This window comes from Bufo bufo, chromosome 8, assembly GCF_905171765.1.
Source record: "Bufo bufo chromosome 8, aBufBuf1.1, whole genome shotgun sequence".
Lineage (NCBI taxonomy): Eukaryota > Metazoa > Chordata > Amphibia > Anura > Bufonidae > Bufo > Bufo bufo.
This window is the reverse complement of record NC_053396.1, coordinates 55,330,311-55,343,054: the sequence shown is the minus strand read 5'-3', so window position 1 is coordinate 55,343,054 and position 12,744 is coordinate 55,330,311. Positions and strand designations below refer to the sequence as shown.

Below are 12,744 nucleotides of genomic sequence, written 5' to 3'. Positions count from 1 at the left end.
AATTCTTCCAAAGGGCAAAAAACGCTGGACGGTGAAAAATATTTATGAAGCAATGAGTATAGAACATTGTGAGAAAATTTTAGCCAACTGTTTAAAAATAGCATTAGGAGACCTCACATCAGAATGGAATAGTCGGACACCAGATCTTCCACCCAACATTGCAAATGTTGAGCGGCCTAAAAAAGAAGTTGTTCTATGTCAACATTGGTCTCGGTTTGGCAAGTAATAATTATTGACTGGTCAGCTATCCTGAGAAACAAAAATTTTATTGTTCAGTTCCATCCAATATTGTTTGTTGCTTTTCCGTTACTTAACTATTTTTGATTGGTTATTGGTTTTGCTTTATGAGAAGCCAAAGTATTTTTTAAGTATTTTAATGTTTGCAGTTTCTAAGTTTTTAGTTTTTTCCTGGTTTGAGAATATGTCTCCACCCGTGGCATGCGAATGTTCCAACCAACTCTACGGTAGGTGGATGCAAGGAGGAAAAGTTTGAGCGTTTCAGTGTGTTTCTTTTGGGATGACTAACAATTACCTTTGTGCACAGGTGGAGAAGAACGGAGGAAGGCCACACTGTCTTTCCAGGACGTGAGATAGCCGATTATGCAAGCGGTAAGAAAGGAGTAACGTGGACATATCCCACTGTACGGATTCCTAATTGGTGTTATTCATTTTTCATATCCCTTTCTATTTTGGATACAGGTGGATTGACTGTGTGTTGAGAAAGAATTCTCTCCAGCTGTGGCGTGATATTGTTCCAACCAACTCTACGGTAGGTGGATGCAAGGAGGAAAAGTTTGAGCGTTTCAGTGTGTTTCTTTTGGGATGACTAACAATTACCTTTGTGCACAGGTGGAGAAGAATGGAGGAAGGCCACACTGTCTTTTCAGGACGTGAGATAGCCGATTATGCAAGCGGTAAGAATGGAGTAACGTGGACATATCCCACTGTACGTATTCCTAATTGGTGTTATTCATTTTTCATATCCCTTTCTATTTTGGATACAGGTGGATTGACTGTGTGTTGAGAAGGAATTCTCTCCAGCCGTGGCGTGATATTGTTCCAACCAACTCTACGGTAGGTGGATGCAAGGAGGAAAAGTTTGAGCGTTTCAGTGTGTTTCTTCTGGGATGACTAACAATTACCTTTGTGCACAGGTGGAGAAGAACGGAGGAAGGCCACACTGTCTTTCCAGGACGTGAGATAGCCGATTATGCAAGCGGTAAGAAAGGAGTAACGTGGACATATCCCACTGTACGGATTCCTAATTGGTGTTATTCATTTTTCATATCCCTTTCTATTTTGGATACAGGTAGATTGACTGAGTGGAGGAGATAATCGCTTCCGACTTGCGGTGTGATATATTTTTTTCTGTGTGGCTCTACAGTAGGTACATGAAAATAGAAAATGTTTTCCAGCTTTGGTGTTTGACTTTTTTTTTCAACAGGCAGTGTTTTGATCATAATTTTGATGACTAACAATTTCCTTTTTACACAGGTGGAGAAGATGGAAATGCCCTGGCTTGCCTTGATGGGACGGAACACAGATCTATATAACTCATCAAAGAGCACAGTGTTTCTAGCAAAGTTAACACACTACAAAAAATTGTATGCTCTGTGTCAACATAAGTCATTGTAATTTAGATTGTCTGTGACAATTCTAGAATTTATGTCAAAATTTTTTTTTGTAATGTTGAAGTTTTATAGCCAAGTAGAGTAAATAACATTGTAATAATATTATGATCTGTATTGAGCGAAGTCATTGGCTGTTATACTATTGTAAAAATTTGTCATAAAATATATATGTTATGTAAATTTATATTTTTAGACCGAATTCAGAAAAAAGAAAAAAAATATTGTAATTATTATGCTCTGTAATGAGCTACGTTATTATCTGTTTTATTTTATCAGAATTCAAGAACGCTTGTAAAAATTTTCGGAATACATATATATATATTTTTTTTCAAGTGTTGTTTCACACTTGCAGCAGAATGGATACGTCAGCCAGTTCACTGTGTCTGACCAGTCCTGTCGCTATTTCACCGTACCGCCACTTCATCCACATTGACTATAATGGTGACGGTGGTGGAGCTGTGGTGCAGCATGGCAGTGCCAGGGGCTAGTACGCTGGACGAAAATTAAAGCAAGTCTTACATTTTTCGTCCAGTGGCCTCTTTCCCCGCACTGTCTTGCTGAGCCGGATTTCCACCACCATACCCATAATAGTCAATGTGGACGGAGCAGAAAAATAGCTGAACGACTGATCCGACAGGGTGAACAGGCTGCAGGATCCGTCAAGCCACAAGTGTGAAAGTACCCAAATTTACAAGTTTAATAGCCCAGTAGGGGTACTTTTACATTTGTGGCCTATTGGATCCATCCGGCTGCAAGTGTCAAGCTACACTAAACATAAGAAAAAAATTGTATCAATATTTTGAAGGAATTTGTATGATTGATCAGGCATTTTTAAAAATGATCATGATCCTGATCATTGTTACAAATGTCATCTGTTTCCATACATATCTAATGGTCCGGCAGACAGTTCCATCAACCAAACTGCTTGCCTGATCACTCTCCCGATGTGGCAAATCAAGAACCCTTGTAAAAAATTTTGTAATATGTATGTTTTGGGTTGATTTTGCTGATAAGTAAGCCTGGCTAACCTAAGAAAAAAATGGTAACAATATTCTGTGTATGGACAAAATTCATTGCCTATATTTTTATTTATCAAATACAGAACTCTTGTTATATTGTTTGTTTCAAATAAACTGTAATTAACTTTATTATAATTAAAGTTTTGTGTATTTATTCTCAATATATATGAATTATTAATAAAAATAAGGGTTGAACTAGAATAATTTTCCAAAATATAGAAAAATTAAAAACTTTATTCCATGGCTAGGTACTCTGCAGGCTCTTCCCTGTACATAAGAAATCCACAATAATCTTGGTCAGGGTCGGGAAATACAGTTCTTATCACAGAGACAGCACAAGATGGAATCGGTCTTCTTTTGCCAACACTAAGATAGCCGTGTATCCAAGCAGTGAATCCTCTATAAGCAGTTTTTCTTAACAGCCTGTATGTTCAAAAAATTAAATAAAAATTCAGTCAGTACAGATTATCTGTAATTTACGTGACATTCACGATTGCATTTATCTATTACAGAACACAGTTTGGTCCAGGGTGCTATATGATAGGGAAAAAAATATCAATTCAATCCCCATGCTTTCTAAATGGAGAGCAATTCATTCAGTATGTCTTCAGTTCAGTCTTTTTAACTGATCTTTACTGAAATAATTTCACAGCATTGTAAGATTTTATATTTTGTCAAAAAATAATACATTTTAGCTGGAATACTGGATCCAGTTTATTTTAACATATCAAAATATACAAATGCAGGATCTATCCTTACTGTGCATGTAGAGGCCTTTATAACCCCGTAATGCTAGGCATTTTAGTAAACGATCATGCATTTTTAATACCCGATAATTTGGAAAAATACAAGATCAGTCAGATTAATTTACATCCGTTTGCATATAGTTTTTCTGAAACTTGCAGCCAATTCTGTCAAAATCTGTTTGATGGATCAGTTTTCCACATTGGTGAAATTAGCCTCATCAGAAAAAAAGAATAGAAAAATTATTTAGGAAAATACACTTATATGTTAAAACATACATGAAAAATTAGAGTACCTATTCATATCTTTATCCGGTGGCGGATGCATAACTTGACCTATAGCACGCAACGAGACCTCAACCCTTCCTCGATCTTCACAAAAGTGATGAAAGTATTCGTGTTCAATTATACATTTCATGTCTTCAATATATGGTTCGATATTTGAGACTTCTTTACAGCAGATAGATTCTACTGCAGTAGGCATTGGTTTACAATTTGTACAACTACACCATATGGTATTTCCAATTCTGTTTTCAGACTCGTCAATTTCACTATTCTCCACAATGTTTGTAGAACATGTGGGATTATCCGGAAAACATGGTTCGGAATTATCTGTACCACCGTATTTTGCTTGAAGACATTCCAACTAGACACGACAAAAAGTGATGATTTAGCCAAAATTCTGATAGTACTATTATATGAAAAATTCACAAATAATAAATAGTAAAAATTTACTTTGTCAGATCTTGTTGATGAAGGATTCAGTGGTACTTCCTCATTGACAACGTCCATTGTTATACCTGTTAGAAAAAATTCAAATTGATATTTTTTTAAAGGAGGTAGACTAATTATTAATATCATAACATCTTTACCAGGTTGTTGAGTGTGACCACTATTATTTAGTAACTGCATGCATGGTGGATCAGTAAACTCATATGACACTTGACGTCAGTAGTACTTTTTCTACACAATACTTGGAATGTATTATAATTAGCATATAACCGATTGGAAAAAGATATCAAAATGAGAGTACTGTATTAGTGTAGCATATATTTCATTAAAGTGGTTATAGTCAAACATAGCTTGTTTGTATGTGGAAAAATTACTTGCAGTGTTAGAAACGGAAGCAGCTGTAACATAATAGTAGGCAAAGGGAGTATTACTGGCAGTTTTTCACAGCTTGCTGAGAAGAACCCAACGAGAGCCGGAGTACAAACAATCCACCATAAAGGTACTTTCACACTTGCGGCAGAACGGATCTGACACCCTGTCGGATCCGTTGTTTCGCTGTGCCGACGCTCCGTCCCCATTGACTATAATGTGGAAGTGGGCAAAGCTCCGGCGCAGTACGGCAGTACACGGCGAAAGTCCGCCGGAATAAAAGTCCTGCATGTCTGACTTTTCAGTCCGGTGGACTTTCGACGTGCACTGCAGTACTGCGCCGGACCGCTGGCCACTTCCCCATTATAGTCAATGGGGACAGAGCGTCGGCACGGCGAAACAACAGATCCGACAGGGTGAACGGCCTGTCAGATCCGTGCTGCCGCAAGTGTGAAAGTAACCCAAGCCAGTTGTCCAACAAGCTCGCCTTATAGTAGAAAACAATGTATTATCCTCGTTTGGTTGATCCGTGGCTAATTATGATAACACGGTTAGCCTCAGTGCCTTTTTAAAGCCAAAATGCCCAAAAAAAAAGGCGTGGGGTCCCCGTAAAATATCATAACCAGCCAAAGGTAAACCAACAGCTGTGAGCTGCCATTATCAGGGTGAGAAGGGCCATGGTTTTTGGCTGCTTCTCAGCCTAGTAATAACAGCCCACAGCCGTCCCAAGAGAGAAACCATCACATCAGATGGTTTCTGGCTTGACGGCAACCCGGCTCTTCCCGGCGTCCCTGGGGCTTTGGATACCGGGGTAATTGATTTGGGTTTTACTGTGGGCACAGTTGTCACAATCCAAAACAAGCTGGCCGACAATAAGAGCCTGTCATAGTGATGGGAGCCTCAGTACAGAGGTAACCATTACTACCAATGCAGGTATAGAATAGCACGAGTACAAATAGCCATGTTTTGAACCACTTTATTGAAATAATGACTCCCCAGCTCATGCCCTCGTCAACCATTTTAATAAGTAGTTTACGCTTTACTTTTCAGTTCTCTTCTGCAAACTGGATGACGTCCAATCTCTTATCTGTAAAAAAACCAAAAAAAAAAGGTTTCAATGCGTTATGTAAAATCATTGCTTTACAATATAAATACAGATGTTTTGACACAATGACAACTTATTTGGTGAAAAATGAATAAAGTTATTTAGCCCTCAGTAAGGAGAGAGAGTATAAATGGCAACAGTAATATTTCCACAGTGGACAACGTGTCTCATCCCTTCATATTCGTTACCTCACGGGAGGTGGCCACTGAGGGGGTAGCTGCTGCTACTACTAACCCCTGCATGCTCGTTGCCTTAGGGGAAAGGGGGACCACTGAGAGGGTAGCTAATACTACCCCCTGCATGCTCGTTGCCTTAGGGGAAAGGGGGGCCACTGAGGGGGTAGCTACTACTACCCCCATCATGCTCGTTGCCTTAGGGGAAAGGGGGACCACTTAGGGGGTAGCTACTACTACCCTCTGCATGCTCGTTGCCTTAGGGGAAAGGGGGAACACTGAGGGGGTAGCTACTACTACCCCCTGCATGCTCGTTGCCTTAGGGGAAAGGGGGACCACTGAGGGGGTAGCTACTACTACCCCCATCATGCTCGTTGCCTTAGGGGAAGGGGGACCACTGAGGGGGTAGCTACTACTACCCCCTGCATGCTCGTTGCCTTAGGGGAAAGGGGGACCACTGAGGGGGTAGCTACTACTACCCCCTGCATGCTTGTTGCCTTAGGGGAAAGGGGGACCACTGAGGGGGTAGCTACTACTACCCCCATCATGCTCGTTGCCTTAGGTGAAAGGGGGACCACTGAGGGGGTAGCTACTACTACCCCCTGCATGCTCGTTGCCTTAGGGGAAAGGGGGGCCACTGAGGGGGTAGCTACTACTACCCCCATCATGCTCGTTGCCTTAGGGGAAAGGGGGACCACTGAGGGGGTAGCTACTACTACCCCCTGCATGCTCGTTGCCTCAGGGGAGGGGGGGCCACTGAGGGGGTAGCTACTACTACCCCCTGCATGCTCGTTGCCTCAGGGGAGGGGGTAGCTAATATTACCCCCCTGCATGCTCGTTGTCTCAGGGGAGGTGGAACTGAGGGGGTAGCTAATACTACCCCCGTGTATTTAGAGACATCATGCTCGTTCGTCTAGGGGATGATTTTGACACTTACCCGAACGATGCCGTCACTGCTGCTGCTGCTGCTGCTGCTGTCTTCTGCGCTGGGGACTCCGAGACGGCGCCGGCTCCGGAACTCTGCAAGCTCAAGTTCTCGCGAGAACTTGAGCTCCGTCTCCCTTGCTAAGAGCCGAGCGCTGCGATTGGATGCGCTGGCAGCAAGGGAGAAAGAAGACCGCCTACCATACCTAGGGAATCGACGCCTACTATAACTTAGGCGCCTCATTTGCATATTAGGCGCCAAACATAACGGGGGGCAAAGCGGACGAACGGGGGGTCCATTAGAAATAAGAAAACGTGTCTGGGCATCACTGGCAGCAGCAGCATAAGGTAGTATTGTTAGTTTACATAGTTTTTGGTGAAAGGTCCTCTTTAAACACAACACTCATATCTGGTGGCACAGTACATTACAAGCCGTACGCGCAGTGCCCAAAATTGGAACTAAGAGGACCGACCAAGCATCTTTTTCATACATTTCATACATTTTTCAGAATCTATTCCATACACCGGCCCCTGATAGGAGACAAAACAGAGATTAAACTGGTAAGAACAGATTTTTTATTTTTTTTTACTTTTTGTGCAAAACACTACATTTGGGGCCTTTGCTGCATTTGTGACAGTCCAATACAAGCTTTAGATACTGTGGTTATATTCTGGTTTTTAAAAAAACACACATTTTGTGCAAGACACTACATTTGGGGCCTTTGCTGCATTTCTGACAGTCCAATGCAAGCGTTAAATACTGCTGTTATATTCTGGTTTTAAAAAAACACCCATTTTGTGCAAGACACTACAATTGCGGCCTTTGCTGCTTTTGTGACAGTCCAATATAAGCTTTAAATACTGCAGTTATATTCTGGTTTGAAAAAAACACCCATTTTGTCCTAGATACTACATTTGCCGACTTTGCTGCATTTTTGACAGTCCAATACAAGCTTTAGAAACTGCAGTTAAATTCTGGTTTTAAAAAAACACCCATTTTGTGCTAGATTCTACATTTGCGGCCTTTGCTGCATTTGTGACAGTCCAATACAAGCTTTAAATCCTGCAGTCATATTCTTTCTTTTCAAAAAACACGCAATTTGTGCAAGACACTACATTTGGGGCCTTTTCTGCATTTCTGACAGTCCAATACTAGTGGTAAATACCGCTGTTATATTTTGGTTTTAAAAAAACACTTATTTTGTGCAAGACATTACATTTGGGGCCTTTGCACATTTGTGACAATCCAATACAAGCTTTGAATACTGCAGTTATATTCTGGTTTTAAAAATCACCCATTTTGTGATAGATACTACATTTGCGGACTTTGCTGCATTTGTGACAGTCCAATACAAGCTTTAATTAACGCTGTTATATTTTGGTTTAAAAAAAACACTTATTTTGTGCAAGACCCTACATTTGGGGCCTTTGCTGCATTTCTGACAGTCCAATACAAGCTTTAACTACTGCTGTTATATTCTGGTTTTAAAATAAACACTTATTTTATGCAAGACATTACATCTGGAGCCTTTGCTGCATTTCTGACAGTCCAATACAAGTGTTTAATACTGCTGTTATATTCAGGTTTGAAAAAACACCCATTTTGTGCAAGACATTATATTTGGGGCCTTTGCTACATTTGTGACAGTCCAATACAAGCTTTAAATACTGCAGTTATATTCTAGTTTGAAAAAAACACCTATTTTGTGCAAGACATTACATTTGTAGCCGTTGCTGCATTTCTGACAGTCCAATACAAGCGTTTAAAACTGCTGTTATATTCAGGTTGGAAAAAACACCCATTTTGAGCAAGACATTATAGTTTGGGTTTTTGCTACATTTGTGACAGTCCAATACAAGCTTTTAATACTGCAGTTATATTCTTTCTTTTCAAAAAACACCCATTTTGTGCAAGACCCTACATTTGGGGCCTTTTCTGCATTTCAGACAGTCCAATACTAGCGTTAAATACCGCTGTTATATTCTGGTTTTGAAAAAGCACCCATTTTGTGCAAGACATTACATTTGGGGCCTTTGCACATTTGTGACAGTCCAATACAAGCTTTAAATACCGCTGTTATATTCTGGTTTTAAAAAAACACCCATTTTGTGCAAGATCCTACATTTGGGACCTTTGCTGCATTTCTGTCACGACTGTGACTGATCCAGACAAGTCTGGGAGGAGAAGGTCGCAGCGACTTGCTACTCGCGATAGCTTGTGAGTTTGCTCCGTGGTTCAAGGTATGTCATCTGGGTTTTCCCTTGTGAACCTTTTTGTCCTGACTGGGAGTTTGTAGGCATCCTTCTCAGGTGAGTCCTGTCTGCCACTCCCAGCTACTATATTAGTTTCACTTTCACTTGCAGTCATTGCCAGATATAGTCCTTACTTCCAGTTCTATTCTGACCTTTGAAGGAGATCGTTTGATGGTGTTGCTGTGGAGCTCTTGTCCGGCGTGGACTGTCGTGATTGGGATCGCCTTCTCTGCTCGTGACTGGATAAGTCTATCTCTGATATAGTTTGTTTGTTGCTGTCTTCCCCTGCTGTTCTCCTAGACATGAGTGATGGTGACTAGTGCTCCCATCGGCCTTTCCCAACTCTAGGCCTTTTTAGGGTGACTGAGGGTTTAGGAATCCTGCTCGCCGCACGGGTTCACACCCCGTCTAGGGTATCAGGGCAGACAGGTGCCAGCTTAGGGTTAGTCAGGGGTGGCCATACTATTCCCATCCGTAGATAAGGGCCCCTCTTCCCCTCCGTCTGGTGCGACACGACTGCTGCTGGGGTAGCGGTCATGACAGTATATCTGTCATGGTCTTACCTTCTTGTTGTTCTCCTTCGTTTGACATGTGCTGGCGGCCATCTTGGTTTCTGGGTTTCTTGTAGCCTTCCACCCTGCGGCTCCTCCTTCCCACTGGGAGGAGCTGGATGCCTAGCTCATATATATAGGAGGTCTGTGGCTTCAGTTCCCTGCTTGGTCCTCTTGTGTTCACATGCTTCTAAGACTGCTGCTGCTTCTGGTTCCTGATCCTGGCTTCGTCTGACTACCCTGCTGGTTCCTGATCCTGGCTTCGTCTGACTACCCTTCTGGTTCCTGACCTCTGGCTTCGCAAAGACTCTGCTCGGTTTCACCATCCGTTTGGACTTTTGCTTTACAGCTTTATTTTCAATAAAGCCTTCTTATTTTCTCTTATCTCTTGTTGTACGTCTGGTTCATGGTTCCGTGACATTAGGACCAAGCCATGAATTCTGACGGTACAGGGCCATCCTCGCTACCCACGCTGGTTGCCAGACTTGATCAGCAGGATCACCTGTTGGGTCGGTTCGCTGTGGCGTTGCAAACCCTGCTTGAACGCACGGCTCATTTCGCTCCCGTTGCCGATGGGTCGGTTGTCGCTCCTGGGCTCGCTCCTACTGCCGCTCCGGTTGTTGCGCCAGAGTCTACCCCGACACCTGTTGTTGCGCCTGCGGTGTTTCGGGGTATGACCGGTTCTGCCCCTCTTCCACAGCGCTTTGGGGGAGAGCCAACTCAGTGCCGAGGTTTCCTTAACCAGGTGGGCATTTATTTCGAGTTGCTGCCACATGCCTTTCCTACTGAGAGATCAAAGGTGGGCTTCTTGATCTCGCTGCTCTCGGACAAGGCCTTGGCCTGGGCCAGCCCTTTATGGGAGAACAACAATCCGGTGGTTGCCGAGTTTTCCGGTTTTGTTGCTTCTCTTCGGAAGGTATTCGATGTGCCGGCTCGTGCTGCCTCTGCTGCGAAGCTCCTTATGTCCATCAGACAGGGTTCACGATCCGTAGCTGAATACGCCATTGAGTTTCGTACCCTGGCAGCAGAGGTGGGCTGGAATAATGAGGCTCTGGTCGCTGCTTTCTCTCATGGTCTCTCGGATGCCTTGAAGGATGAGGTTGCAGCTAAGGACCTACCAGTTGAGCTCGAGTCTCTTATTTCTTTCCTGATTTTGATTGACACCAGACTCAGGGAGAGACCTTCCTTTAAGGAGAACCTGCGGAGGTCTTCTAACAGATTGGTGCCTACGTTTGCTGTCCCACCCGTGCCTCCCTCTCCTCCCACACCTCCTGGGGATGACTTGTCTGGGGGTGAACCCATGCAGCTGGGGTTTGCTCGCCTGTCCGAGGGGGAGAGGGCACTCCGGAGACGCGAGGGCCGATGCATGTACTGTGGTCTCGGTGGGCATTTTCGGTTGGCATGTCCGAACCGTCCGGGAAAACGCTCGTACCTGAGATCCTGTCGGGGGCAGATCTTGAGTGGAGTCTCCTCGTCCCCGGTTTCCCGTGTTGACAAACCACTGATCACTGTTGTCCTCTCCTGGGTCGGGGGCTCGGTGACGACCCAGGCGTTGGTGGACTCTGGTGCTAGTGGTTTGTTCATTGATAGTGTGTTCGCTGCCGCCAATTCCATTCCTCTGCAGGCTCGAGGTTCCCCACTGGCTCTTGAGGCGATAGACGGCAGACCCCTTCTGCCGCCACATGTGACTCATGAGACCCTTCCAGTGGGGATAGCCATTGGTGCCGTTCACAGAGAGTCGGTCTGCCTCCAGGTTATTTCGTCTCCACACTACTCGGTGGTCTTGGGGTACCCCTGGCTCCAGAAGCATAATCCGACTTTCGATTGGAGATCGGTCGAGATCCTCTCGTGGTCACCGCAGTGTGGGGCTAGTTGCATCCATGGGCCTGTCAAGTTGCTGTGTACTTCCTTGGACTCTCTGTTGCCTCCTGAATACGAGGAGTACCGGGATGTATTCGATAAGGTGCGCGCGGTTGCCCTACCTCCGCACCGCCCATACGATTGTGCCATAGAGTTACAATCTGGTGCCGTTCCTCCTCGTGGCAAAGTCTATCCACTGTCGGTAGCGGAGAATGAGGCCATGGAGGAGTACGTGAGGGAGGCGCTTTCACGCGGACACATTCGCAAATCTTCGTCCCCGGCAGGGGCTGGATTTTTCTTTGTGAAAAAGAAGGGCGGTGAGTTGAGGCCTTGCATCGATTACAGGGGTCTCAATCGCATCGCGATCAAGAACGCTTACCCGATACCCTTGATTTCCGAGCTGTTCGATCGCCTTAAAGGGGCCACGGTCTTTACCAAACTCGACCTGAGGGCGGCATATAACCTGGTAAGGATCAAGGCGGGCGATGAGTGGAAGACCGCGTTTAACACCAGGACCGGTCATTATGAATCCTTGGTTATGCCCTTTGGGTTGTGCAATGCGCCCGCAGTCTTTCAGGAATTCATCAACGATGTTTTCCATGACCTGTTGCAGCAGTGTGTGGTGGTCTATTTGGATGACATCTTGGTATATTCTGAATCCATGGAGGCCCACATTCTGGATGTCAGACGAGTGTTGCAACGGTTACGAGAGAACAAGCTGTTCGGTAAGCTTGAGAAATGCGAATTTCACCGATCCCAGGTAACCTTCTTAGGTTACATCATTTCCGCTGAGGGGTTCTCCATGGATCCTGAGAAGGTTTCGGCTGTCTTACAGTGGCCCCAGCCCAGTGGTCTTCGTTCCCTGCAGCGCTTTTTGGGCTTCGCCAATTATTATCGGAAGTTCATCAGGGACTTTTCCATGCTGGCCAAGCCTCTCACGGATCTGACCAGGAAGGGCAGTAATTCCCAGGTCTGGCCGCTCGAGGCCATCCGAGCTTTTGAGGCCCTAAAGTCCGCCTTTGTGTCGGCTCCGATTCTGTCGCATCCCAACCCTGGGTTGCCCTTTGTCCTCGAGGTGGACGCGTCTGAGACGGGAGTAGGCGCCCTTCTGTCTCAGCGTAGAACACCAGAGGGTCCTCTGCTTCCTTGTGGGTTTTACTCCCGGAAACTGTCTTCCGCGGAGTGAAACTATCAGATTGGTGACAGGGAGTTATTGGCCATCGTGCAGGCCCTTAAAGAATGGAGGCACTTGCTCGAGGGTTCGGTGGTTCCGGTTCTCATCCTGACGGACCACAAGAATCTGACCTACCTTTCTGAGGCCAAGAGATTGACACCACGTCAGGCCAGATGGGCTCTGTTCTTGTCACGTTTTAATTACGTGGTC

The 12,744-nt window shown here is 44.6% G+C and overlaps 1 long non-coding RNA gene across 1 annotated transcript; it reads left to right on the top strand.

The window, feature by feature from the left end:
* The first annotated feature begins 895 nt into the window (after positions 1-895).
* LOC120977903 lies at positions 896-1,206 on the top strand. Its single transcript, XR_005774002.1, has 3 exons — positions 896-914; positions 1,005-1,074; positions 1,155-1,206. It is a non-coding gene; the product is annotated as an uncharacterized LOC120977903 (long non-coding RNA).
* The last annotated feature ends 11,538 nt before the right edge of the window (positions 1,207-12,744 follow it).